Source organism: Physeter macrocephalus, chromosome 12, assembly GCF_002837175.3.
Source record: "Physeter macrocephalus isolate SW-GA chromosome 12, ASM283717v5, whole genome shotgun sequence".
In the NCBI taxonomy this organism is placed as follows: Eukaryota; Metazoa; Chordata; class Mammalia; order Artiodactyla; family Physeteridae; genus Physeter; species Physeter macrocephalus.
The window spans coordinates 24971506-24998915 of record NC_041225.1 but is presented as its reverse complement, the minus strand read 5'-3'; the positions used below and the strand labels follow the sequence as shown (position 1 = coordinate 24998915).

Here is a 27410-nt window from a genome sequence, read left to right as displayed (position 1 = left end):
AGATTGCTTTTGCTATTTGGGGTCTTTTGTGTTTCCATACAAATTGTGAAATTTTTTTTTCTAGTTCTGTAAAAAATGCTAGTGGTAGTTTGATAGGGATTGCATTGAATCTGTAGATTGCTTTGGGTAGTAGAGTCATTTTCACAATGTTGATTCTTCCAATCCAAGAACATGGTATATTTCTCCACCTATTTGTATCATCTTTAATTTCTTTCATCAGTGTCTTATAGTTTTCTGCATACAAGTTTTTTGTCTCCTTAGGTAGGTTTATTCCTAGATATTTTATTCTTTTTGTTGCCGTGGTAAATGGGAGTGTTTTCTTAATTTCACTCTCAGATTTTTCATCATTAGTGTATAAGAATGCCAGAGATTTCTGTGCATTAATTTTGTATCCTGCTACTTTACCAAATTCATTGATTAGCTCTAGTAGTTTTCTGGTAGCATCCTTAGGATTCTCTATGTATAGTATCATGTCATCTGCAAACAGTGACAGCTTTACTTCTTCTTTTCCGATTTGGATTCCTTTTATTTCTTTTTCTTCTCTGATTGCTGTGGCTAAAACTTCCAAAACTATGTTGAATAAGACTGGTGAGAGTGGGCAACCTTGTCTTGTTCCTGATCTTAATGGAAGTGGTTTCAGTTTTTCACCATTGAGGATGATGTTGGCTGTGGGTTTGTCATATATGGCCTTTATTATGTTGAGGAAAGTTCCAGAGACCTCTGGGACAACATTAAACTCACCAACATTTGAATTATAGGGGTCCCAGAAGAAGAAGAGAAAAAGAAAGGGACTGAGAAAATATTTGAAGAGATTATAGTTGAAAACGTCCCTAATATGGGAAAGGAAGTAGTTAATCAAGTCCAGGAAGCACAGAGAATCCCATACAGGATAGATCCAAGGAGAAACACGCCAAGGCACATATTAATCAAACTGTCAAAAATTAGATACAAAGAAAACATATTACAAGCAGCAAGGGAAAAACAACAAATAACACACTAGGGAATCCCCATAAGGTTAATAGCTGATCTTTCAGCAGAAACTCTGCAAGCCAGAAGGGAGTGGCAGGACATATTTAAAGTGATGAAGGAGAAAAACCTACAGCCAAGATTACTCTACCCAGCAAGGATCTCATTCAGATTTGATGGAGAAATTAAAACCTTTACAGACAAGCAACCATAAACTTAAAAAAACGACATGTAGAAAAGCTCAGGCTGCGCTTGAGGCCACCCACGTAAACGTATGTGCATACGTGCCCATTGCAGTGGCATGGGGCCCCCTCCACTCTGTTCCCCTTCCTTGGGTGGAGGCCGCACCCCGCGCAGGTGGAGGTGTGCTCCCTGCGGGGCCCGGTCTGATGAGCAGGAAGACGACAGAGGAGAACCCCGGGCCCAGGAAGGCGTCCCTGCTGCCAGCGTCATGGTCCCGCTTTCCACCTGCCGGCTTTCGCTCTTGCTTCTGTAAGATCTGGAAGCAGAAAAGAACAACCGTCTGGTCTGGAGCGTGCCTGTCTCTGTCCTCTCTCCCCCTAGGCTCCAAGGGGCCTCTGTCCTCCCGGGACCGAGACACGTGGGCCACACGCGTGCACATCAGGGCTAGACGGCGTGTGACACGTGGTGTCCAGGGAGCCGGCCACCCGGAGGGGAGTCAGATGGCTTTGCTTCGTGAGGAGGGGAGTCCACTCTGGCCCCGGCTGCCTGGGGACGATTAATCACCAAGCGCTTCATTCTGCTTCAGAGTTTCACGGGCACATCATGCGGTGCAGCTGTGGGCGTGGCTTTTGAGACTTTCTGAGAGGCACCGCTGCAAAAGCTAAACTCACAATTTGGTTATTTATTGCCATTTATGAATACAATAGAAACGTGCCTACTTTCCAGGCTGCTCCTTTTAAGTGCCATTGAAAGGGAGAAAGTGTTTGCTTTTCTGGGCATTTATAGCAGCTGGCATTAATTCTAGCATTTTCTGTTTTTAATAAGAGAATCCGAAAATACGTTTGAAGTGCTCTTTTCAGTCTGAAGACTAGAGGCTTCTTCTTCGGAAAGAGGCAGCCCCCCGCCACCCAGCGCGTCCGGCTTCCCCGGGGCCTGGCCTGAGTGGGGACGTGGGCAGGGACCCCGAGCTCCAGCCGAAACCCGAGGCTCCAGGAGCCTGTGATCTCGCTGAGGGTTGAGTTTCTTCTGGACGGAAAACTGCGAACGTGCCCCCCAGTGAGGGCGAGGCCGAGGCCTCGGGTGTCCTGAGGGTAACTGGCGTGGCGCCTGACTCTGGGGGAGCCCTGGCTGCAGCCTCTGCGTCCAACTGCTAAGCTCCGTGCACCTCACTGCCGGACCGGCAGGGGTTATGTGCTGGACCGCCCCCCCCCCCCCCCACCTCCCCTGTCACCCCTCTCGGGGGGTGTCCTGAGGGTAACTGGCGTGGCGCCTGACTCTGGGGGAGCCCTGGCTGCAGCCTCTGCGTCCAACTGCTAACCCCCGTGCACCTCACTGCCGGACCGGCAGGGGTTATGTGCTGGACCCCCCCCCCCCCCCGACTTCCTGTGTCAGCCTTCTGGGGAAAAATGACCATCACAACCGGATTGGAGTTTCTCCACAAAGAGTTTTATTTAGCGAGATGAAAAAGCCTCCTTGTTATTTACATCAATGTTTTCCATTTTAAATACTCTCCCACCAAATGACTTCCTAGTGAATTACAAATATATATCCTGGAAATATATCAATTTGATGTCTTATTAAACAATCAAAGTTGAAATTAAAAGCCCAGAAAATGGTTTTTGTGTTTGCATCACTCCCGGCTGCTTGTCCGCAGCGTCCAGCGGGTCTGACCCTCTCTTGTGAGCCCCAAGAGGCCCGCACCCCGCAGCGCACGTCCAGGTCCTCCAGCCGCTGGTGGAACAGACTGCGGTCTCAGGTGCACCCCTGGTTGGCATCAGGCAGAGGTCACGTCCTGCACGCAGTTGCCGGAGGCTGGAAGCAGCCGGGGTTGTGGGTCTTGAACCATCTGTCCAGAGGTTGTGATGAAGGACTCAGAAGGAGGGAAGCTTCTCAGGGCTTTCTGACTCTGTTGTTGCTTTAAATCCTCCTGTAATTGGGTGGTTTTGTGTATGTGAGCTTTAACAAAAGCTGCCATGAAGCTCTTTCCCCCGATTGCAATCAGAGCAGCGTCTTATTTTTATAGGTTGCCGCTGATGGGTCGTAAACTTCCAAAATGTTGATTCCTCTCCCGTGGAATTTCACGACACTGATGAGCAGATAGTTAATGGGGACGGCAGGTTACCAGCCTCCCTTGCACCTAATTACGTTGTGTGACTGGTGCACGTTTGTCTTATTGTTTCATTTCCACAGGCCGTACGCCCTTAAAGTCACCTGCAGAGTGTTTTAAAAAATTCATTGTGTCTGGTGTCTCTTCCTTTTTCAGCCAAATGGCCTGACGCCCCCGGGATGGGATGACCAGTAGGTGTGACTCACAAGACTGAGGCTCAAATGAATCATTTTTAGAGAGTCATCAACTGCGGGGGAGATAGCTCCAATTAATTTAAATAATCGCTTTAATGCAGGAATCAGCAAATCTCTTCTGCAAAAACCAGCTGAGGAATATTTTAAGCTTTGCGGGAACGAAGGAAAGCGGCCGCGGACAATACGCAGATGCAATTGGAGAGAAATGGGGAAGATGGCAGGTGTAGGGGCACCGTGTGCGGGGCAGGGCGGGGGGGCAAGGACGATGGCCCTTGAGGGGCAGGTGGGAGGGTGTGCACTTAGGGACGCGGTGGAGGGAGGGTTCCTGGCCGACAGGGCAGTAGGGCCGGTTGTGAGACGAAGGGGGCGTTTGCTGATCCATGGAGGGTCCACGAGGACTCGAGCGGCCTCGGGGTCTCTGGTCAGGTCTTGGTTTTCTTGACTGTTGCGTCCCTACCATGAATCCTGTTTAGATGAAAGTAGGGTCAACTATGAATCCGTGAGTTTGGGGTAGCCCCCGCCTGCAGCATTGAGCTGTATCTGGTCATTCTCAGCAGTCTAGCAGTGGGGAGACCCCCCCCCAGGTGCCCTCTGGGTCTCCTCTGGATGGGGCACTGACCCTGTGTCATATCGCTGGACGTGCAGGCCTTTCCCACATTTTTACATGAAGAAACTGAGGAAATTGTAATTTTCCTCAGTAATTGAGGAAAAGGCCGTCCAGAAGATGGAGGTGATGCTCCAGGTATAATGAGCCCTTCTCACCACCTGATGTTGGAGGATGCCCATGCCTGGGCCTCCATCACAGGGTCACCAGGCATGTGGTTGATGTGGTGGCTAGGCCGGGGCTTCTCTGTGCTTAGAAAAGAACAACCTTTGGGCTATTCAGGCCAGGCTTGTGGAAACCTTCATTTCCACATTTTCAGCAGAAGACCCTCTGCTTAACGGAAACGGGTGACAGTGGTGCTTTTCTGGTTGATGAAGGGGGCCCAACTCCTCCGACCCGGCTGCCCTTTTGGAGGAAATGGCTTGAAAACCGTTGACCTCGTTTTCCTTGCTCTCGTTTCCCAAATGCGGAAACAGTGATGGAGGTGAGAACGGGCTGGTTTACGGTCACCCCGAGCTGGTTCCCTGGGGCCTGTTTGCAGATGGCACTGACTTGCTTGGTGCACAGGCCACTTCGCTTCTGCCTGGTTGTGTCTGTACCCAAAAGGGGGCCCGTCACTGGCACCCAGCCTCATGGGGATGTTTGGGGAAATCGTGGCTTACCAAAAAGTGATTTGAGATGCTTGGACACAAAGAACAGGAGAAGGAGTTTTACAAAATCTCTTTTCTTGAGCAGGCATCATTTTCAAAATGTAGAGTGTTTATGGCATTTGATACTGTGGGAAGAAGACTTTCATTATTAGGATTTAATTTTCATTAGCCTGGTGCACATTGTGCTGGTTTGGATGAAGTCACTTGTGTGCAGATGTGGTAGTTTCTGCAGCTGCCAATGTGGTCCTCAAGTCGGGTTTTATCTTGAAACGGCAGGGAACAGTGGGACGGGAGGAAACCATCGCTCAATGTGAAGGAGTCAGTTCACGCGTGTGTTCCAGCTGTGGAGCGGTATTTCTACCCTGAACTGTAGTTTCCAAGGCCTGACTTTAAAGTCTGGAACCGTGTTTCCATCCCTGGGGCTCCAGGGCGGCGCCCCTGGTGGAGGTCCGAGCAGGGACCCATGAGCTCTGACTTTGACAGATGTGAACGGACACTGGAAACACTCCGGGTCACCGTGTGGGTCCTGAGCACGTACTCGTGTGTTCTGGTCCTACAAATTTTTAATTTAGGACATTCTTCCAAGAGATGCCACATCAACTGCAGCAGCCGTGTTAAATTAAGGGCAATTCAGACAAAAGGAGCGTGGTGATGGCGGCTCCTGTGACCCGGAGCCGAGCAGCCTGGGCAGCTGCGATGCAGGTCTGTTGACGGCTGAAATGTCAGTGTGGAGAGAAATCACTGAGCCTGGTTCAGAGGTGAGTAAGCGGAGATTATAGATTGGAATTGCAAAGAAAAATGTCCTAATAGTCCTAACAGTCGGATTTTGGATCCCAAAGGGCATGCCAGAGGCCTCACTGTAAGAGAACTGGCATCAGATTAAACAGTTCGTGCTCCCCGGGAAGAGAAGCTGGGGAGTGAAAAGTACATCCCTGGCCATCCCTCCTGTGTTTACGTTTTTTACTTTGAACAGCTTTACTGAGATAGAATTCACATACCGTAAAATTCACTCAGAGTATACAGTTCAGGGGCTTTCCGTCCATTCAGAGAAGAGTGTGACCATCACACAGTCAATATTAGCAAGTTTCCGTCACCCCCAAATGATCCTCTGTCACCCGCTCCCTCCCGTCCCCAGCCCTGAGCCACCACTGGTCTACTTCCTGTCTCTGGATTTCCCTTTTCTGGGTTTTCACATGAATGGGACAATATAGTAGGTGATATTCGGAGACTGGCTTCTTTCACTCAGATAAGGTTTCCCGGACTCATCCCTTGTGTCAGGAAGCAGCACTCCACTCCTTTTAGCAGCTGAATAATATTCCTGTGCGTGGATAATGTTTACCCGTCACCCATCGGGGGACATTTGGGGTGTTTCCACCTCTACATTTGCTTGTCATGGTTGTACAGAAAGATAAGTATGCACCATCCATTTTGAGACCCAGATCATTCTTCTTCTCATGTGAGAACTTTCTGGCAACTAAAAGGAACATAGTAGGTCAAACTAAGCAAACTAAGCATATCCCAAGGCCTCTGGCCAGTGAGTGGTGATGGCCGGGTAGAGTCCAGGTACCACCAGAGGAGAGGAGGTCGTAAATGAGCTCTGAAGGCTACAGAGCAGCCTCTTCGGCCTGTGTGCACGTGGTGTGCAGGGTATCCATGTCAGGATGTTCTGGTAAAAGCCCCAAGGGCTCTGGGTTCATGGACAGGGCTGTGGCCTCCGCACCCGCACCAGCGCACCCAGGAAGCCTGAGCTCCCCCGTCGGGCCAGCTCCCACCCGTGGTGGGGACCCTGGCCCCTCAGCTGCAGGAAGCCTTCCTAAGCTCAGGCTGGGACCCCTGTGCTGCATGCAGGCTCCGCCAGGGGCAGCCACTCCGTGCCCTGGTGGCCCATCCTGGTGCAGGCTCATCTCCCTGCCGCTGGCTGATGGCCAGGCAGGGCGCCTGGTGTCCTCCAGTGCCCAGGCGGGTGGTCAGGGAGGAGCGGAGACGGAGGGCTTCCCCAGCCTGTCCAGGCGACCCGGCCTGCAGGCAGGTGTCTGCTGCTTATTCCGAGCATCCAGCCACGGGGCGTCCCCACCCCCTCCCATCGAACCAGCTGTTTTCCTTGGGACCCCACGTTTTCTGGAGACCTGCTTGACAGGTCTGACATCGAACCAGCTGTTTTCCTTGGGACCCCATGTTCTCTGGAGACCTGCTTAACTCAGTCCCCGTTTGCACCTAACCTGGCATATGTGGTGGATTTCTCTCTCGTTGGAGCTATTTTTGGGTCCTTTTCTGGAAAGATGCCTCTTTCCCCACAGGCAGGCTCTGACTGTGCCAGATGGCCCTGCTATCGCGTTTTATTTTTCTGAGCACTTGCTATTTTTGGTTTTTTAGTTACTCGTTTGACTCAGAGTTCTGATAAGGTGTTTAAAATAGCCTTTGGACCTGCTGTGAGCTGTTGGGCTTCTAAAGTTACTCTTCTGCTTTTTATCACCTCTTGACTTTGGGAGAGAGTAAGTCAGGTCCCTGGACGGTTTCTCTGTTCCCTCCTCTGGGTGCTGACTTGCCCTGTTGCCAGCACCCATCCCACAGTGAAGAGGGTGGCGACGTGTCCATCTGTGGGCCTTCCAGAAGCTTCTGGGGACCTGTGTTTGCTGATGTGTAGACATGCTCTTTTCAAAAGCGGGAATCCCTGTGTGTTAACAGTGGATACTAGGTGTCTTCAGGCCGTGTGGTTCAAAGCCTCTCAGAGGCTGAGAGGGGTTGGGTCTCACTCAAGGTCATGAGCTGGTCAGTCAGGGTGGAGCTGGCTCCCTGGAATCCCTGTGCACCTTTGAGGTGTGTCAGGTGGTCATTCCCTGGACCCACCACAGGCCACCTCCAGCAGCAGGTGGCAGAGGCTGCCCTTGGTCTGTGGGTGCTGTCCCCTGCTGCCCCGACTCACGCCGGGCCACCCTCCCCCTCAGCCCTGGCCGTTTGGCCGTGGCCAGGGTCCTGCCCTGGTGTTCATGGTCATTTAATCCCTGGTGTGCAGCCTTCGGCCTGCCTGGGTTCCTGTTGCTTAGACCGCCTGATGGGAAGGCCACGGCTTTGCCCTTGGGTGAGGGCAGCCCAGGTCACAGGACTGGACTTGGATGATGCTCGGAGGACCAGCCTCACAGCTATGGGACCGTTGCTGTGCCGTGATCGCGGGCTCACCTGAACCTGCCGCTGGGTCTGGGCAGGGACCGGAATGGACCCTGGGTGGCTTGTGCTAGGTGCGCGGGTGTGTCCCCAGCAGGACCGCCCCTACCCTGCCAGGCCCCCTTGTGTCAGGGCTCAGCGGGGTGACCTCACCTCTGCCCACAGTCTGACTCCTGACTCTTGGCATACGACCCTGGGGGGTTCCCGCACACGGGCGCGCGGAGCTGGGGAGCACGGCAGCCCCTATCCAGCAGGGCTTCTGCGGTCCTGTCACAAGTGCTCTGCAGGAGTGCATTAGCCACCACCTTGTGCAGGGGGACCTGCTGTCTCCCTTTCTTGTGGACAAGTCCATGGGCACAGGGAGGATGTGCAGGGGTCTCTGTGTGCCTCCCGCCCCACTGGGGGTCCCAGCGTCCACTGCGCACTTTGCAAGGGAGGGTCCAGACCAACGCGCGTTTCCATCTTGCCTCTGCCCCCTGCAAGCTCCTTGTCCTCAGGCGTCATCTCTGGGACCCAGTGTCTTGTCCTCAGTAGTGGGGAGGACCAGGCCCTCCTGCTCCCAGGAGCAAATGAGGTCCCGTTTGTGGACGTGACTCGGCACCCAGATGGCCACGAGCCCAGGTGCCAGAGCGGCAGGTCCTCCAGGGACCCCCAAGCTGGGATTTCATACCCTTAATGATCTGTCTTTGATTTGTGCCTTTGAGGGACAGTGGGCCTGCTGGGACGTGGTGCCTGGGCTCCCAGGTGGTCCTGCCACCCGGCTGGGCACCCCCCCACCAGAGTGCCAGGGGGGTGGACGTCTTCGAGGGCGTGATGACCCTGCCTGGACCTCCCACCCAGAGGCCTGCGTGAAATACCATGAAAAACACTGTGCTGGGCAGGGGAAGGGGGTGGGGGGAGACTGCGGGAGAAGGGAGAAAAGCCTCTTTCCTGCCCTTTGCACAAAGGCCCCGCTTGGTTTCCCCTAAGTCCAACGGACCGTCGATGGGCCTGGGTTGGCAGCCTCAGCTCGGAAGCTGGGAGGTGGGAGAGGTGGGGGTGTCGTGGAGATGGACCTGTGAGCAGGGACACGTCCAGTGTGGCAGCTGCCCGGTGGGTGGACTCAGCAGCCGCCATGGCTTTGGGGGCTGTCAGGCCATGTGTGGTCAGCTCCCCGCAGGACTGTGAGCCCTAAGCAGCCCCTCAGAGGTCCCTCCCGGATGCAGGGGACGGTCCCTGCCGGGACCTTCTGGGACCGTGAGTGACATTTGACTGTCAAATAAAACTCACCCGTGATCTCACCCCGTGAGACCACAGCTGCAGTATCGTGTATGTGGTGGCGAAGTTTATGGCCCCGAAGAATAAATTCTCGACAGTGAGAGACAGGGGTTAAACACCCAGGTGACAAATAGTCTAAAATAAGACTCAGAGCTGGGGGGGGAGGGGCACGATGAGCTGCCTCACAGTTCAGGGCCCCTTGTGTGGCCCCCTGGACTTTGTCAACATCTGGGGACAGCTCGGTGGTCACAGCCCAGGGGGTGCGTCTGGCATCTGTGGATGGGACCAGGGTGCTCGGCCAGAGCCCGGCCCCGAGGTCCTGGGAGGGAGGAGAGCGCCGACATCTTCTCTGAGGAGACCGTGGGCAGCTGCGTGGGGTGGGAGGTGGCGGATAATACCTACTGCCTCCACGTTCTCTTCAGGCAGCCCTGGGGGTGCGGCCTGTGCCAATTTACAGGAGGACAGAATAAAACCCGAACTCCAAACCCTGGTCTGCAGAGGTGACGCCGGGGGGTCCCGACGGGCCAGTGGGGTTCGGGTTTTGCAGGAGGGCTGCCGCTGTTTGGGTTCTTTGCTCACAGACTCCCACAGACCCCACAGCCTCCTCGGCCCCCGTGGGCTGTGGCACCGAGCCCCCCTTTCCCTCAGACCCTGCTCATCCTTCTCACCCTTCCTGGCTTTTCCTGGCTCTGCTCTGGCCCCGTGTCCCGGCTGGTCAGGGGCCCCAAGCCCCCGCTCTGGCCTGTGTCTGCAGCCCGGACCCCTGCCCTGCAGTTGCGGTCGCCGGGCACCCCTATGCCCAGAGACACCGACGGCTTCCCTGGTGAACCTGTTATGGGCGCTCCCCCCAGCAAAGCGGGGGCCCTGGGCTTCTCTTGTCCGGAGCACGGCAGGGCCCGGCCTGTATCCCTGGCCCTTGTCCGTCAGGGAGCGCGTGGAAGGGCAGGTGAAGAAAGCAGGGGCGGCCATCTACACAGCAGACGCACCGCTGTCAGGAATTGGCTTCCTGGGTGGACGGCGCGGACCACGCTGCAGCTGAGGAGCCCTTGCTGGCTCTGCCCTGAAGTGACGGGCCCTCTCATAGCGTCAGCCGTGGCCCCGTGATCCTTGCATCACTGAGGACAGGGTCTGGTTCCTCGGCCGCTTCTGTTCAGAAGTGAGGCTCCCGCTGCGTGGCCGGCGTGGCCGTGGCCGCCTCCCGTGCTTCCCGTGGCCGTTCCTCTTCCCTGTGGTGCAGCTGCGCCCGAGGCCCACGGTCTCCGTCTGTGCCCGTGAGTGGGGCAGGTCCTCCGTCTCGGTTCCCGCACTCCCGGACGCCTGCAGTTTCTGTCTCCCAGGGCTCCCCCTCTCGCTCCCCCCTCCCTCCTCCTCAAGTCCGGTTCTTTGATCAACTGTATGGCGGGGCTGAGCCTGCAGATCCTCCAGCGGCACCCCCATGGCCTTCAAACGTGCCGATGGTGATGCTCAGAGACGTTCTGAATGTGAGAATCGGAATATTCTGCGTTCAAGAAAACGTCAGAAGACCGTTCACAAAAGGGCAGAATTTCCACCTCACCCCAACCTGCCATGAGCATTTTCAAACAAGGAGAGAAGATGAAAGAAAAATCTGGTGAAGGCCTGTGTCTTCATCACTTGTATTCAGATTCAATTAATTTTGCCACGATTACTTTCCCTCTTCAGCCTGTCGGTCTGTCTGTCCACCTTGGCTGAACCATGAAATGAAACTTTAATTTTGCAGACGTCCTGTTTCCTCTGCCCCAGATGAGCCAGTGTCTCTGGGGAACAAGGGAGTATAACACCGTCAGCCCACTCAGAAGCAGCAAGAACCTCCTGGCATTGTCAGTATTGGAACAGTGGCGAACATCTGGTCCCGGAAGTGGGGATTTCCCCACTTGTCCCCTAAAAATCTTCTTGTGGGTTTTGTTAAAACGCGGTTTATTCGTTGCTTTTCCTTATTATGCGGCTCTGGTCGCTCGGATACAGACCAGGGCTTCTCAGCAGCACTGCTGCTTCTCAGCTGTGCAGGTAAACACCGGGCCCCCACCCCTGCGACGTCAGGCCGCCTGCACCGTCCTAGAGAGACCACGGGGTGAGCCGCCCTGTGTGGGACCCCGCTCTGGGGCGTGTCCCCAGACCTGCTTTCTGAGGCCTCGACCCTCTGATGACACCAGGCCCCTTGTTCTGTAAAAGCCCCGTTCTGAGTTTGTGGGTCGTTTCAGTGGTGTTGTTCTCTGAACTGGAGGTGGGGGCCAAACCAAAGGCTTTCTCACATCCCAGGTAAATAATTGTGGAAGATTAACTTTTAATATAACGTAAATCTTTTAAAAAATTAGTTAGTTAATTTTTCATTTTTGGCTGCGTTGGGTCTTCGTTGCTGCGCGTGGGCTTTCTCTAGTTGCGGCGAGCGGGGGCTACTCTGCGTGGCCGGCGTGGCCGTGGCCGCCTCCCGTGCTTCCCGTGGCCGTTCCTCTTCCCTGTGGTGCAGCTGCGCCCGAGGCCCACGGTCTCCGTCTGTGCCCGTGAGTGGGGCAGGTCCTCCGTCTCGGTTCCCGCACTCCCGGACGCCTGCAGTTTCTGTCTCCCAGGGCTCCCCCTCTCGCTCCCCCCTCCCTCCTCCTCAAGTCCGGTTCTTTGATCAACTGTATGGCGGGGCTGAGCCTGCAGATCCTCCAGCGGCACCCCCATGGCCTTCAAACGTGCCGATGGTGATGCTCAGAGACGTTCTGAATGTGAGAATCGGAATATTCTGCGTTCAAGAAAACGTCAGAAGACCGTTCACAAAAGGGCAGAATTTCCACCTCACCCCAACCTGCCATGAGCATTTTCAAACAAGGAGAGAAGATGAAAGAAAAATCTGGTGAAGGCCTGTGTCTTCATCACTTGTATTCAGATTCAATTAATTTTGCCACGATTACTTTCCCTCTTCAGCCTGTCGGTCTGTCTGTCCACCTTGGCTGAACCATGAAATGAAACTTTAATTTTGCAGACGTCCTGTTTCCTCTGCCCCAGATGAGCCAGTGTCTCTGGGGAACAAGGGAGTATAACACCGTCAGCCCACTCAGAAGCAGCAAGAACCTCCTGGCATTGTCAGTATTGGAACAGTGGCGAACATCTGGTCCCGGAAGTGGGGATTTCCCCACTTGTCCCCTAAAAATCTTCTTGTGGGTTTTGTTAAAACGCGGTTTATTCGTTGCTTTTCCTTATTATGCGGCTCTGGTCGCTCGGATACAGACCAGGGCTTCTCAGCAGCACTGCTGCTTCTCAGCTGTGCAGGTAAACACCGGGCCCCCAGCCCTGCGACGTCAGGCCGCCTGCACCGTCCTAGAGAGACCACGGGGTGAGCCGCCCTGTGTGGGACCCCGCTCTGGGGCGTGTCCCCAGACCTGCTTTCTGAGGCCTCGACCCTCTGATGACACCAGGCCCCTTGTTCTGTAAAAGCCCCGTTCTGAGTTTGTGGGTCGTTTCAGTGGTGTTGTTCTCTGAACTGGAGGTGGGGGCCAAACCAAAGGCTTTCTCACATCCCAGGTAAATAATTGTGGAAGATTAACTTTTAATATAACGTAAATCTTTTAAAAAATTAGTTAGTTAATTTTTCATTTTTGGCTGCGTTGGGTCTTCGTTGCTGCGCGTGGGCTTTCTCTAGTTGCGGCGAGCGGGGGCTACTCTTGGTTGCAGTGCGCGGGCTTCTCATTGCGGTGGCTTCTCTTGTTGCGGAGCACAGGCTCTAGGTGCACGGGCTTCAGTAGTTGTGGCACTCGGGCTCAGTAGTTGTGGCACGTGGGCTCATTAGTTGTGGCTCATGGGCTCTAGAGCGCAGGCTCAGTAGCTGTGGCGCACGGGCTTAGTTGCTCCGCAGCATGTGGGATCTTCCCGGACTAGGGTGCAAACCCGTGTCCCCTACAATGGCAGGTGGATTCTTAACCCCTGCGCCACCAGGGAAGCCCCTGGAAGCTTAACTTTTAACGTATGTGACTATTTATGCTCACGGTGAAAAAGTTGCTCCGCAGCATGTGGGATCTTCCCGGACTAGGGTGCAAACCCGTGTCCCCTACAATGGCAGGTGGATTCTTAACCCCTGCGCCACCAGGGAAGCCCCTGGAAGCTTAACTTTTAACGTATGTGACTATTTATGCTCACGGTGAAAATAGCTTTTGGGCACATTCCTCACCCATGGGGGCGGGGGTGGCTGCTGAGGGCCCCGGGTCAGGGTCAGCTCCCTTTGGGCTCGGCAGGGCTGGTGTCTCCTGGACGGGCCAGGCGGGGTCCTCTCTGTGACTTCCCAGCACCCACCTGGGGAGGTGACACCTGTGTGAACAGCACTCCTGGACCTCAGCTGATGTTCCTCCTCTCCTCCTGTTTTCCATGGAAACCAGCTGCAGGCTGTGCGTTATTTGTATACTTAGAAGAAAAAGTAGGTGTGTGTTTCCCTCAGCTCCGTGCAGTACTGAGATGATCGTGTTCACTTTCTAAAAAGTGTCTGGAGGCCTGGCGGCGGTTGGGACCCTCAGGGCACCACCTGGACTCTGAGGTTGCTTGAGCCTCAGGTACTTTGTGACTGAAAGTGTGAGGATAGAGGGCTGGCCCCCCTGCTGCAGTCCCCCTCGGCATCGGATGCTATTCCCTGGGCTCGGTGGGGCGTTGTAACCACGGTCCTGACACAGGGGCTTTGTGGTCACTGCGTGTGCCGACCCCGCTTTAGCCCCGAGCTTGCCATTGGTGAGGAAGGTAATCTACGTTTGGTTGTGTGTGAGCCCTTGGAGCCGGGGCAGAACCATCCTGGATCTTTAGGAGGGAAGGGTGGAGGGCTGAGTGCGCTGAGAAGGGAGCGAGGTGCCGGGTGTGGAGGTCTGAGCGTCGTATCTTATAATTACACCATCATCCAGTGTAAACGGAGAGGTCTGTTTACAGCGGCTTAGTTTGACACGCTACAGTTATTATGTCTGGGTCATTCTGGGGGACGGTAATCATTAGAGTAAGCCGTGTATCTGATTAAATAAAGAATTTGTCTCTAATTTATGCCAATTTAAAGATGTCTCCTGTGTTCTCTTGTCTCTGGGGGAGGGGAGGTAGGTTGCCATGGAGATGGCATAAGAAAAAGTGACAGCAAGAAGGCTCAGCTTCGATTTTGAAAATATTTGTGATGCAGGTAATTATATATGTAATAATGTCGTGCAGCAGAGTCATCTGCCTTGCAAACGGGTGTCATGGAATTTTACAGTGAAACAGTGTTTCCATGAGGAGCAGGATGCAGTTTGTGTGTTGTTAGGATGTTGTCTTCGTGAACGATAAAGGTGTGATTGTTCCGGGGGGTCGGGGTGGGAGGGGAACAGCTGCCGCAGGAGGTGGTGTGTCGCCCGTAGAATTTGGAAATAAAGCAGGTCTTGTAAGACTCAACTGAGGCTGAATTTCATATGTGATTTTGTCAGTGGCTAAAGTCGGCTTTACTCTGGTTAATCACTGATTTTGATTCATTTCCTTTCTGTCTCTTTTTAATTAAACAACGTCTCACGTTTTGGGGACCCATTTAACAACTGACACGTGCTGTTTCCGTCTGTCCTCATGTCTCCGGCGTTTTGGTAATTTTGCTCTGGTTTGGAATTCTGTCTTTTGCTCGTGTGCAGTGGAGAATACTCCCCAAACCCAGCCCCAGTTTTGGAATTCTGATGCAATTTAAGAGAAGAGGGAGCTTCAGTGTGGACCAGTTCAACCCCACAGCTCAGTGAAAGTTTACTGAATGCCTGTGCCGGGCACTCCAGGCCGTCTCCGTGGGGCTCACACTCCAAATCCACGGTCCCAGGGACACGAGGTCACTGCCCGGGGTCGGGGAGGGGAGTGCCCGCCAACACAGCCAGCTCCGAGCCTGGGTTTTGTTTACCATCTTTATTACTGACGCTGGAAGTACTGTAAAGAGCGATTTAATGGAATTCACAGGTGGCGCCACATCAGGAGGAAATACGGCAGGAAGTAGCGAGGCCTGGCCACCCTGCTCGGGGTCAGGGACAGGCGTTAGGAGAGCAGAGGCAGAGGCAGGCGAGCTGAGAGCACGGCAGCATGGACGGCATTAAAGGGACAGAGTGGACTCTGTCACGGCCCCTTCTGTGCCTCTGCCTGAAGCCTGAACCAGGGCCCTTGGATTCAAGACGTAACTCGCCGACACTTGCTCTGGGCATCGGCTGGCTCCAGATTGCAGGCCAGGGGCTGAGCCCTGCAGGTACATGGGAGGGTTCCACATGCGGTGAGCGGGCTGCTTGCGGTGGCCGTGGTGATGCCAGAATCATGCCCAGCAGCCGGCTGGTCAGGGTCCCAGGCCTCCTGGAGGAGGGGCCGGAGGACGAGTCCGTGTTCCCGTGTGTCTCTTCCTCTGAGGAGCGGCCAGCCTGCCTCTGCTGAGGGCCTCGCCAGAGGACCCGTCCCCGCCGGCTCCCGGGTCCCCGCCGGCTGGGAGGTGGGTTCTTGCCTGTGATGCTGGGTCCCCTGTGCGTCCCCCTGCGTACCTCTCACGGGAGACATGGCACAGTTGTTTCGAGGATGCGGGGCGAGCTGGAACTCGCCCCGTGTGCACCTTCTTCTGAAACGGGATGTTAGAGACCCCGGGGCGCGTGTGGGGTGGGGTCCACTCAGAGCTGCGGATGTGTTCTTGGCTCCTTCCTTGCCAGGGCCAGGAGGTCACAGGGCGTCCAAGCCAGTGACTACGTGCCCCTTTCCCAGGGCTTGCTAACGTCCCCACCTCTGGCTTCACGATCCTACGTGGTCGTGGGGAGAGATGCCAACCGGTTAATCCCAGGCCAAGTGTGTCAGCAACTTCCCACATGGCCGCTTCAGCCCCGAATGTGGAGGAAAGGTGGTTACAGGAACCCAGCCGGCATGCCGTTTTCCGGCCCCATCACCCACTTGAATCTGGGGCTGGAAGCCATGCTCTGCGTGAAGGTGGTCAGGCCCACACAGCAGAGGAGGAAGCTGGGCCCCAGGAGAGCAGATGTCCTGAGCACAGCCTCACACCCAGTGCAGCTGGGCCGTGGAGCGGAGAAAGATCAGACATGAGCCCTGAAGCCTGGCGGCTGCCCCAGCCTCACCGCAGACTCGCTGGGCCCCTGCTCCATCGGGCGTCCTCCCCTGTGGCAACGGTGGGCAGAGCTGTGCAGTCACGCGCCTACCTGATCCTCTGCTAGAACTTGATATCAGTTGAAATTGTGGTGAAACACACACAACAAATTTTACCATTTTAACCATCGTTGAGTGTCGGGTTCAGTGGCATTAAGCACATTCGCGTCATTGTGCAGCCATCACCACCGTCATCTGCAGAACCTTCTCATCCTTCCAAATGGAAGCTCTGTCCCCGGTAAACACTCACTCCCTACCCCCTCCCTCAGCCGCCAGGCCCCACCATCTACTTTCTGTCTCTGTGGAGTTGATTCCTCTGGGGATGTCACATGAGTGGAATCACACAGTATTTGTCTTTTTGTGTCTGGCTTATGTCACTGAGCACAATGTCCTCAAGGCTCATCCGTGTTGTAGCAGGTGTCAGAATTTCCTTCCTTTTCAAGACTGAAAAATATTCCGTGGTGTGGATGGATCACATTTCATTTATCCATCATCCGTCGCTGGGTTGCTTTTGCAAACATTTTTGTAGCCTATTCTGGGAGCAGTCACTCAGTACAATTCTGGCTTTCCTTGAAGCTTTGAGCACGTTTTATTCCTTTTTTAGTGTACGGCATGTCCTTGGAGAACCGGGTGGCCCCGCCTGTAGGTGCAGAGCTGGCGCTGCGGGTACCACACGGCGAGCTAGGTGGCAGCCCCAGCTCCCATGAGAATGTTACCTGCTTGTCCGGGGTCACTGCCCGTCCTCCAGGCCCGGCTGCATCCAGGTGTCCCTGGTCTTGTCATTAGTCTGCTCTGCCAGTTTCTTTGTCCAGCTGAAGGTTGATGGCCAGGATAGAGAAATGGGCTTATTCCCATCACACTGCGAGAGGAAGTCACCTTAGCCTTCCCCAAACCCTGAGCATCTTTAGAATGTCCACCTCAGGGCAGTTTACTCTGACCTCCCACATTGTGCATGTTTGGTGGACAGAACCAGTGAACAGAACGAGAGCAGAGGCCTAAGGGGGAGTGAAATGGACCAGCAGTGGGAGGAAGCCGACATTCCAGGCCTTTTGGGGAGCAGGGCTGTATTTTAACACCAAATAACCACAGCGTAACAGTTGACACAGATGACTGCCCTGCTGTGTGCAGTTGATGCCAGCCTGGCCGGTGGCGGGGCAGGCGGGGCCCTTCTACCGGCCCAGCCATGGGGCTGGGCCTCAATGCTTGTGCCTCTGGGCCGTGGGTTGGACCCAGGAGGGCTGGTGTGTCACGCCCGATGGTCTGGGCAGCAAATGCAGAGGTGGCTTTAAGAGAAAAGCCTCTGTTTTTGGAAGAGACCTGGGACCTTCAGCAAATAGGCCCCAAACCTCTCGACCTGGGTTGCCTCTCTGTGGAGCCGGGACCCCTATTTTTCCCACTCCCACCCCTGGGTTTCTGATGCCACAGGTCTGGGCAGGGCCTCACCAGAACCTGCATTTCTGACAAGGGCCAGGGACCCTTCCGTGTGTGTTGGCGCCGTCATGTGTGTTGTCCCTCCTCCTGAACAGGGACCACTGGTCTAGACCCATCCCTCCTTTACAGATGCAGGAGCTAAGCCCAGGGTGGCAGGGCCTCCCTGGGGTGCAGGGTGAGCCCCAGAGCTGGACAAGGGCCAGGCTCTGACTCCAGGCCAGGGCTTCTCTCTTGACCCGCGGCGAGCAGGATACAGAGCGCCAGCCTGGCCCAGTGCCAAGCACCGAGGAGGTGACCGGGCCTCAGGGAGGGCTCGACTCACCGTGGACATGCGTCCAGGTCTCGGTCCCCACTCGCCACCTGCGATGTTATTGTTGCATCAGAGTTCTCAGAGCTGTCGCGTGTGCCCAGTTTGCCCTTGGGACACTTCCGTTGGCGCTAATGGGCTGGGAGGCAGCCCCACCGTGGGTGCAGGAAGACAGAGGTCGGAAGCTGGTTACAGGGAGCCGGGCCGCTCAGAGCTGACCCCACACCTGCGCCTCTTCTAACTCCTCATTGCCTGGCCTCACCTGGGCTCTTGCGCCACCGTCTTGGTCTCCCAGCCTTTCCCACTGCCCCTGCTGCCCATCCCTGGTCATGCTTCTCAGCATGTGACATGCACGACAGGGTGGGGACGGGTGATAGCGGGACGGGTGAGGGATGATGGCGCCGTCATCCTTTTGGGTGGGGAGGGGCCGTGGGCTGACCTCTTCAGACCCCCGTGAGCTTCACCCTGTTTACTCCACCAGAACCAGGTGGAGCGCTGCCTTCTCTCTGGCGTCTAAGCTCATGGACTGCCATCTCTTCCTTTCTTTTCTGATTTTACGCCCTTCATGGGGACTGACCCTTCCTTCTTGGTTGGGGTGCTATTTGAGGCTCAAGTCCTCATGTAACTGACCTGGATTTGGATGGTTTCTAACTTCCCGTCAGCCAGTGTCCACTTGATAGTCCGTGAGGAGTCCCACCCCTCGTCTCAAGTCTCACCTACAGCAGGGGTGGGGCTCCATCGCCTGGAGAATCAGAGGGTCTTGGGCTTTCTCAAGCACATCCAGCAATCTCTACCAGACTTTTGTTTTGATCAGTATTTGGTTTCAGTTCAGTATATTTTCCAAAGCATTTTGTGTAAGTACGTAGTTTCCACCTCTTCATTTTACCAAGTAGAACGTTAAAAAAATTTTCACCATCATTTGTTTATATATTTATTTTTGTCTGCTTTGGGTCTTTGTTGCTTCACTCAGGCTTTCTCTAGTTGCAGTGAGCAGGGGCTACTCTTCATTGCGGTGCACGAGCTTCTCATTGCAGTGACTTCTCTTGTTGTGGAGCATGGGCTCTAGGTGCCCGGGCTTCAGTAGTTGTGGCATGCAGGCTCTAGAGCGCAGTCTCAGTAGTTGTGGCGCACAGGCTTAGTTCCTCCACGGCATGTGGGATCTTCCCGGACCAGGGCTCGAACCCGGGTCCCCTGCATTGGCAAGCGGATTCTTAACCACTGCACCGCCGGAGAAGTCCCTCGCCATCATTTAATAGCGAATATTTTAATATCATAAAGTAGAAAGTATAGCCATTTCTATTTAACAAAGTAATGGAAGTTCTAGCCAGAGAAATTAGGCAAGAGAAAGAAATGAGGCATCCAAATCAGAAAGAAAGAAGTAATTTATTTATGTTTGCAGATGACATGATCTTATGATAGTAAACCTTAAAGATACCACCAAAAAGTATTTAGAGCTAATAAATGAATTTAGCAAAGTTGAAGAATATAAGATCAACACTCAAAATTCAGTTGTATTTCTGTACATTTGCAATGAACAACCCAAGCAAGAAATTCAAAAAATAATCCTATTTACAACAGCATCAAAAAGAGTAAAATACTTAAGAATAGATTTAACCAAGGAAGTAAAAGACTTGCCCACTGAAAACTACAAAACATTTCTGAGAGAAATAGACGGAAAGTCATTGCTTGTTCATAGATTGGAAAACTTAATATTTTTTAAGATGACAATACTTCCCAAAGTGATCTACAGATTAAACACAATCACTATCAAAATCCCAATGGTGTTTCTTTACAGAAATAGAAAAGGCTGTCCTAAAATTCATGTGGACTCTCAAGGGATCCTGAATAGCAAAAAACAATCTTGAAAAGGAAGAACAAAGTTGGAAGACTCACTTATAGATTTCAAAACATATCACAAGCCTACAGAAGTGAAAACAGTATGTGTACTGGCCCAAGAAGAGACGGTGGACCAGTGGATCGGAATGGAAAGTCCAGGAGTAAACTCACACATGTGTGGTTAATTGATCTTCAGCAAGACCATTCAGTGAGGAAGGGACAGTCTTTTCAACAAATGGTGCTTGGGAAGCTGGACATCCACATGCAAAAGAAGGAAGCCAGACCCTTACCTCACACCATATATAAAAATTAGCTCACACTGGATCAGACACCTAAATGTAAGAGCTAAACCGAAACATAAGAGTTTTATAAAACACTAAGAAGAAAACACAGGTGAAAATCTTCACGATCTTGGATTAGGCAATAATTTTTTAAGTATGACACCAAAAGCACAGGCAAAAAAAGAAGAAATAGATAAATTGGACTTTATCAAAATTAAAAACTTATGTGCATCAAAGGAAGGTGTAAAGAGAGTAAAAGGACAGCCCACAGAATGGGAGGACTATTACAAATCATATATCATATATCATAAGGGAATAATATCCTGAGTATAAAGAAGACCTACAGCTCAAGAACAAAAAAACAAACAAGCCAATTAAAAAATGGGCAAAGAATTTAAGTAAACATCTCTCCAAAGAAGATATACAAATAGCCAATAAGCACATGAAAAGATGTTCAATATCACTAATCATTAGGGAAATGCAAATTGAACTACAATCGGATAGTACCTCACACCCATTAGGATGGCTACTATCAAAAAAACAGAAAAGGGCTTCCCTGGTGGCACAATGGTTGTGCGTCCGCCTGCTGATTCAGGGGAACCGGGTTTGCGCCCCGGTCCGGGAAGATCCCACATGCCGCAGAGCGGCTGGGCCCGTGAGCCATGGCCGCTGGGCCTGCGCGTCCGGAGCCTGTGCTCCGCAACGGGAGAGGCCACAACAGAGGGAGGCCTGCATACCACCAAAAAAAAAAAAAAAAAAAAAACAGAAAATAGCAAATGTTAAGGATGTGGAGAAATTGGAACCCTTGTGTACTGTTGGTGGGAATGAAAAATGGTACAATTGCTGTGGAAAACAGTGTAGAGGTTCCTCCAAAAATTAAACATTGAATTACCATATGATCCAGCCATTATTCCACTTTGGGGTATATATTCAGGGTCTGAAAGCAGGGACTTGAGGAGACATTTGCACACCCATGTTCACAGCAACATTATTTACAACAGCTAAAACGTGGAGCAGCCCAAGTGTCCATCAGTGGACGAATGGATAAGCTAAATGTGGTCCATCCATACAGTGGGATATTACTCAGCCTTAAAAAGGAACTAAATGCTGAGACATGATACAACATGGATGAACCTTGAGGACATTATGCTGAGTGAAATAAACCAGTCACAAAAGGACAAATATTGTATGAGGCCCAGAGTCATCAAATTCATACAGACAGAAGGTAGAATAGAAGTTACTAGAGGTACGGGAAGGGGGGGGGAGTTATCATTTAAGGGGCACAAAGTCGTTTGGGAGGATGGAAAGTTCTGGAACAGTGGTGATGCTTACACAACAGTGTGGATGTACTTAATGCCACTGAACCGTGACTGAAGATGGTTAAAATGGTCAGTTTTATGTTATATATATTTTGCCACAGTAAAAACATTACCTTAAGTAGAAAGCTCAGCTGTTTCCGACACAGGGCACTAAGCAACCGTATATACATGTGAGTACATTATAAATAGAAGAAAGAAGGCGTTAATTATTGACGGAGACAAATTGCAAGATAAAACCTTAAGTCAACGTGTGCAATTGCTTTCTTGACGTGAGATTCTCGGCTTGCGGGTCCGTGGTGGTCGTTCGGGGTTAACCAAAGCCGGGTCGAGTCATCTGCCTGGAGAGGCGCGGACCCTCTGCCCTCCTCACATCCCACGTGGACCCGCCAGAGCTCGGGGAGAAATGGGACAGAAGGGGGCAGGAGCTGGTCGGGCCCCGGACCGGTGTCTGGCGGTGACCGTGAGGGGCTGCCTGTCTCACCGCCTGCTGGGGTCTGAGCAGGAGTCGGCTCTCGGCCGCCGTCTCCGCTGCGGCTCCCGCGTGGGGCCGGGTGCGTGCTATGTGTGAGCCGGCGTGCGCGGCCCGAGTGCGGCGGCGGCTCTGGCAGCCGGGGAAGCGGCGGCTTGGCCTCCACTCCCGAAACCCCAGCGCCAGCTGGGCCCATCGCTGCAGCTGCCAGCATCCCGGTGTGTCTGTGAAACTGGATGATTTGCCTCAAGACTTTTCCGTGTGCTAAAACAGAAAACAAAACAAAGAGCGTAACGGATAATGCACATTTCCCAATTTTCAGCAGGAAGTTTCTTTTCCTGCCACCACGTGGCACCCCCAAAGCCTTCTGAGCGTGTCCCCTGCTGGGTCGGCCAGCGTCCCACGACGCTCCGTGTGCCATCTCCGGGCTGAGCTGCGGCACTTTCCCAGAGCTGAGAGGCGTCAGAAGCTGCGGAGCTGCTGGCTTGGACTGAATCCTGGAAGAGCTCGATTCCCAAATTATTTCAGGTCGGCCTCTGGGTCGGCAGCCGGCTGGAAGCTGTCGGGATCCCTTCCTCTCAGCCGCCTGTAGTGGGGTCTCGGGGACAAGACGCATGGCCACCCACTTAGCCGCCCACTCCAGAGGCCTCGCGGGCAGGACCCAGCGTGGCGGCTGCTTCCTGCCGCCCGCCCGTACGACTGCATTCCCTGGAACCGTGTGCACGCGTGGTCTCGCCGGGCACACGCCTGTTAGTGCAAGAAGCAACATTAAAATGCCAGCTTGGCTCAGAAAGGGACAGAATTTCAGAGTGGGTACCGGCCCAGCCCCTCGTTTTACACAGAGAGAATCGAGGCCCAAGCCCCCGAGCCCCGGACGGAGTGTGGCGTGGGGCAGGCGTAGCTGTGGGGCGTGAGCTTTGCTGGGGTAGCTGCTCAGATGCATCACAGTCAGATTTTCACAGCAAACCGAGGCTGGCGCGGTGTTACCACGGGAGCCCTAGAACGTGTCGTAGGTGAGCTCTGAAGGTGTGGCTGTAGGTTTTCGATTTCCCCCGAGCCTGATGCTTTTAAGCAGCAGTTTCTTCTGGTGTGACGGGGGCGGGCAGCACATCAGTGCAGATGCAGGCGCCGGGCCAGCCCTGGCCCCGGGCCCCGTGTGGCTCCTGAGCCGTGAGGTGTGGCTCCTGTGACTTTAGGAACTGGATTTTAATCGATTACAATCGAAGCTGACACAGTTAGGGAATTGTAACACAGTCTTGTTTTGTTTTACCCTTTTTAAAAAAATTTTTAATCTAATATTGAAAACAATTTTGTGGATTTGCAGGAAAGACTTGGTCTGGAAGAAGGTAGTGGCCGAGCCCGGACGTCCTTACCACCCTTCTGGTGGCGGGCGGGACTGGGGGTCGGCAGAGAAGCCACTGGACCCTCTGGCCTCAGTTTCCAGCGTGTGGAGCGAGGTTCTAAGGCTCCTTCTGGTCTGGGATTCTGCCCCGTCCCCTTGGTGGCTGCCAGCGTTTCAAAGAGCTGTATTTGAATCGGAGATCAGCACTTGGAGGCCGGGCTGGGCGGGTGGTGGACAGCGCAGTGGAAGGACAGACCCGGAAGAGTGAGGACGGTTTCACACTGCAGGTTTCTGGACTCCACCCAGGCCCTCCCCAGGCAGGAAACCTGTATTTTAACACGTTTCCCAGCAATTCTTATACAAACCACCCCCGCACTGGACCTTGAGAGCCACCCGCCTGACTGTTGCCAGAGCTCAGGGTGAGGACAGAGGCTGGTCTCCCACGTGGATCACCCCAAGCCCCTCTCTAGGACCAGCCAGACTGGCACCTCAGCTCCCTTTCTGCTTGAATTCAGAAAATCGGAGGTTGCTCCTCTTTCCTGTAAATATTCAGGCAGGGATGAGAGCAGTTCCATGCACTTGTCCTTGGCCTCACGTCTGTGTTTATTTCTTGGCTTCAGGTTTGCTTCTGAAGAGACCCTGCCCTAACCTCCTGTGGTTGGAACCAGCACAGGGAACGTGGTTGTGATGTTGGAATGTCGTTTGTCATGAGAAGCAGGCCTGACCCTGGACCCTCGTGCCCCGCTGGGCTTGTCCTTTTCGACTCAGCCCAAACCCCTTTCTTACCTCTGGGTGGGGGGACGAGGGGGCGCCGTCGTCTGTCCTCCCGGGTTACAACCCAGCTTCCAGGCCTGTTATCAACGTCTGCGGAGATGGACTCCTTTGTATCTTATTTATTTATTTACAGCTGATGTCAGAGCAGGTAAGTGAGGATCACTAAGCTTGTTTAGATGTGATCACCAGTTGACTTAACATGTAGTTATGGAAACTGACACCAAGGACCCAGCCTCACGGGGGACCTCGCAGCGGCTGAGCCTTCCGACGTCCTGAGATACCCAGTAAACCAGCTGCAGCCGCGGCCCCTGCCAGGCCCCCCTCGGTTCCACCTCTTACTGTCCTTCCGGGGAGGGGCTCTCTCAGCCCCTCCTCACTTCTGTGTGAATCACTGCTCTTTCTTCGTCTCCCCTCTTGCTTCTCTCCACTCGGAGACTCAGTTCAGTCCTGGGTGCTGGTGGGGTTTCCCGAGTGAAGGCGTGATGTTGGCTCCTGGGGACACGCAGACACGCGTGGCGGCGTTTATGCACCAAGGAGTTTCTGTCCCAGCAAGAGAAATACTTGCCTATAGAACCAGGGTCCTCACAGTTGCGAGAGACAGAAACCCTGACTTGAACCAGTGCACACGAGGAGGGAGAGAAAGGGGTGTTAGTTGCTCAGGTGTCGGGCCGTCCAGGGTCGATGGTGTCTCCTGGGGCCGGACTCACCACCCAGAGGTGCCCTCACGACCTAGATTCTTCCGGAGCTGGGTCTCCAGGTGACACTGGCGGCTCCAGGGTCACGCCTGGGGGAGGGGATGACGTGGGCCTCCGTCCTGTTCCTGGAAGGCTTTCCTGTCTTTTCTGCCATATCTGCAGAGCATGAGGTGCTTCTGGTGGTTGTGTGAGCTGGTCACGTGGCTGCAGTTTAGATTTCGGTCCTGGGGTCCCTCGGGAAGCCGAGCGGATCGTGCCCAGGCCTTGGGGTGAAGGTCGGGGAGGAGGGGGTGGCGAGTGAATGCGGGCGGGTGGTCCAGGCACCTCTTCTTACTCTTGGTATGTGAAAGGAGTCACAAGGCCAGCCAAGATCAAGTGCCGTGGAGGCGCTGGGACGTGGACGGAGTCACTAGGGGAAGCTGGGCTGTTCGTGGGCATCCTGCCCTGAGTGGTCCCTGGCCTCATCTGTCCCCGTCTCCTGGGGAAGCCACCGCATGGGCGTCACCTGTTTGGGGGGGACTGCCCTCCCCTGGCTCCCGGCCTCCCCTCCTGTGCCCCGCCTGCCACGTCGTCTGCTCTGGTGTCCACGTCAGGATTCCGCAAGCCCGTCCAGGTCCAGCTCAACGGCCCTTCTTCTCGGAGGACCCCCGCCCCGGCTGGCGGGACCGGACGCCCCCTCCCCTGAACGAGTGAGCCCGCATCCCTGGTCTGTATCTGTGCCCTGGGTTGCTGGGGCTTCTGTGGACGGCGGCCCGGCCCTGGCACTGGAGCCTCTGATGCTGTGTCGGGGCCACCCTGCCTCAGGGGTGGGCGTGTGCGTCGCTGTGTGTCTGGCGTGGGACCTGGTTCTCGCGTGATGCGTACAGACGGTCCAGTTAGAGTTTCACGCTGCGGGTCGTGCACCTGCCGCGTCTGGCAGATGTTGTGCCGATCGCCTGTTACTCCGCCAGAATTCTGTCCCGGGGACGTGCCTGCTGGCGGGTGTCACCCTGTGCGTGTCTGTGCCCCTGGGGCTCCCACTGTCTCATCAGTGAGCAGGTGCGGGAAGCTGCCCGGTAGAGGAGCCTCTGTTACCCTCAGGATGTTGGGGACCAGTCCTGTCTCCGCCCTTCCCTTTTTCACTTTCGGAAGCCTGTGCCTGCGTCCCACATGCCCCGCGTCCCGCTTCCTCTTGCTAGCCCCTTCCTCCTGTGGTGCCCTGGGTGCATTATTATTAAGTAACCTCCACGCTCTGTTCCAATTTCCTGAAAGGCCTCTTTCGGTCCCAGGACCCCGCCCCGGATGCACGTCACATCACGCGGAGCCGTCCTGTCTCCACAGGCTCCTCTGGGCCGTGACAGGCCTCAGACTCTCCTCGTCTTTGATGACCTGACAGTTTTGAAGGGTGCCGGTCAGGGGTTTTGTAGACTGTCCCGCATTTGGGGTCGTTGGCTGCTTTTCCCATAATTGGGGGGTGGGCTTTGGGAGGAAGAGGACAGAGGTGACTGCCCTTCTCATCGCATGAGATCAAGGGCACCTGCTAGCCTCCTTTTGTTTGCTTCTCTGGCTATCTATGTAGTTTTATTGTGGTAAAATATACATGTACACATTTACCATTTTAACCATTTTTAAGTGTGCATGAAGTACATTCACATCGTTGTGCAACCGTCCCCCGCATCATCCCCAGAACTTTCTTGTCTTGTAAAACTGAAGCTCTGTCGCCACTAAACACTCCCTCCCCGTCCCTCCTCAGCCTCTGACCCCGCCATCCTACTTTCCATCTCTATGGATTGGACTGTTTGGGGGCTTTAATATGGGTTTTGTTATGACTCAGGCATGGTGAGGCCGACAGATCAAGAGACGGCTGAGAATACAACCTGTTGCTCACAGACCCCGGAGGAGGGGGCACAGCAGGGGGGGGTCACACGGGGAAGCACCAGGGCTGGGCGGGGGCAGGGGAGGTGCTGTGAGCCGGGGCCTCCTTGTAGTTCCAGGGAGGGAGCGGGCTCAGCATTGGCTCTGGGGTGCAAGGGCTGTCCCAGCTTGCCTGGTCCTGGCCCCGGGTCATGAGGGCAGGGGTGGGTGGCCCAAGTGTGAGGCCCCATGGAGGCGGGGGCGTTTGGGGTGTGGATGGGGGCCGGTGGGTTTGCGTTTGGAAGGCCCTCTCATGGCCTGTCGTGTACTCACTCCAGACTGGGCGGCGCTGGGCAGGGCCGTCCCTGCAGGGTCAGCAAGGCCCCGGATGCCAGAGCATCAGATACAGAATAAGACATGCCCATCTGTGTAGGACCCCTCACATGTGGAATCACACAGGATTTGGGCTCTGCTGGCCTCTAGGTTCATCCTTGTTGCAGCAGGTGTCAGGATTTCCCTCCTTTCTAGGGCTGTCATGTTCCGTTTTATGTACATACCACACATTTTGTTTATCCATTAACTATATTTTGTTTTATTTATTTAATTTTTGGCTGTGTTGGGTCTTCACTGTGGTGCACGGGCTTCTCATTGCGGTGGCTTCTCTTGTTGAGGAGCACGGGCTCTAGGCGTGCGGGCTTCAGTAGTTGTGGCACGTGGGCTCAGTAGTTGTGGCTCGCAGGCTCTGGAGCACAGGCTCAGTAGTTGTGACACACGGGCTTAGCTGTTCTGCAGCATGTGGGATCTTCCCGGACCAGGGCTCGAACTCGTGTCCCCTGCATTGGCAGGTGGATTCTAAACCCCTGCGCCACCAGGGAAGCCCCATATTTATTTTTAAAGGA

General features: G+C 54.3%; 1 protein-coding gene across 1 annotated transcript in view; it reads left to right on the top strand.

The window, feature by feature from the left end:
• SH3RF3 (SH3 domain containing ring finger 3) overlaps positions 1–27410 on the top strand; it is a 215339-nt gene that overhangs the window by 28350 nt on the left and 159579 nt on the right. The gene's annotated exons all lie outside the window — the stretch shown is intronic.